Here is a 1769-nt window from a genome sequence, read left to right as displayed (position 1 = left end):
CACCTGAAATAACCATTTACCGGATCATCAAGAACTTTAAGGAGAGAGGTTCGACTGCAGTGAAGAAGTCTTCAGGGCGTCCCAGAGTGTCCAGCAAGCGCCAGGACCGTCTCTTCCTGAGGAGTCAGCTACGGAATCGTGTCACCAGCAGTGCAGAGCTTGCTCAGGAATGGCAGCAGGTTGGTGTGAGAGCATCTGCACGCACAGTGAGGCCAAGACTTTTGGACAACGGCCTGGTGTCAAGAAGGGCAGCAAAGAAGCCACTTCTCTCCAAGAAAAACGTCAAGGACAGACTGAAATTCTGCAGGAAGTACAAGGATTGGATAGCAGAAGACTGGTGCAAATTTATTTTCTCTGATGAAGCTCCCTTCCGACTATTTTTGACATCTGGAAAATCGATTGTTAGGAGAAGAAAAGGTGAACGCTAACAGTGAAGCATCCTGAGACCATCCATGTGTGGGGTTGCTTTTCAACCAAGGGAGTGGGCTCTCTCATAATTCTGCCCAAAAACACTGCCATGAATAAAGAATGGTATGAAAACGTCCTGCGAGAGCGACTTCTTCCAACGATCCATGAGCAATTTGGTGATGATCTGTACATTTTCCAGCATGATGGAGCACCATGTCACAAAGCAAGAGTGATAAAGAAGTGGCTCGAAGATCATTACATTGAAATTTTGGATCCGTGGCCAGGCAACTCACCGGATCTCAATCCCATAGAGAACCTGTGGTCAGTCCTCAAAAGGCGAGTGGACAAGCAGAAGCCCACAAAGTGTGATCAACTCCGAGAACTAATAAAGCAAGAATGGATTGCCATCAGTCAGGATTTGGCCCAGCAGCTAATATCCAGCATGCCAGAGCGAACTGCAGAGGTTATGAAGAACAAGGGTCAACACTGTAAATATTGACTCATTATATATTTTTGCCAATAAAAGCCTTTAAAACTTATATGCTTTTCATTGTTTTTCAGTATACCATAGAAACATGTGGAAAAATAATCTACAAATACTGAAGCAGCAAGCTTTGCAAAACACAAAATTTATGTCACTACCAAAACTTTTGGCCACGACTGTACATCTGAACGCAATGTAGGAATGAGTCTCGAGCACAGAATCAATCAGAGTCTGATCAAGAGTTATTATGAGCTGATCCTCCTGATATAGGTTATTAATTGTGACAAATATGGTTTTGTGGTCAGTGTAAATGCCTGGTGACTGATGACAAAATGCTGAAGCAGTTCACAGACACACACAGTGCAATAATAAATTTGTTGCAGTGAAATTTGAAATACAAAAGATAGAGGTCTTTAATTAATCTAATGAGGAACATCCATGAATGTGCAGCTTTAACAGATGGATGGAAGCACATCAGTCATGAATCTGTCAGAAACACTGCAGCAAACCCCAGCAGATCTCCTGTTGAGCACATGATGAGCTCCGCCGCATGCTCAGCCGTAAACATCATGTGTGTGTTTGTGTGTCTGTAGGCAGATCTCACACACACACACACCTCACACTGTAGAGTAGAGTACAGGTCTGCTGGGTGGTGTTGTGGCAGACTGACTCATGAGAAGAGATTCCTGATCAAACACACTACAGCCGCTTCTGATCACACTAATTAACATGAGTCAAATGCTGCTGCTGCCCGTCTGCGAGAAATAAGAGAGACAAGAACGAGAAACAGAGACAACGGTGCAATGAAATCAAGTCTCCAAATGTTCCTGTCAGACTTCAGTGGCTAATATTGAATAACAATAAACCACACACACAC

Source organism: Sinocyclocheilus rhinocerous, unplaced genomic scaffold, assembly GCF_001515625.1.
Source record: "Sinocyclocheilus rhinocerous isolate Xijiao unplaced genomic scaffold, SAMN03320098_v1.1 scaffold3662, whole genome shotgun sequence".
Taxonomy (NCBI): Eukaryota; Metazoa; Chordata; class Actinopteri; order Cypriniformes; family Cyprinidae; genus Sinocyclocheilus; species Sinocyclocheilus rhinocerous.
Note: the sequence above shows the minus strand (reverse complement) of the source record.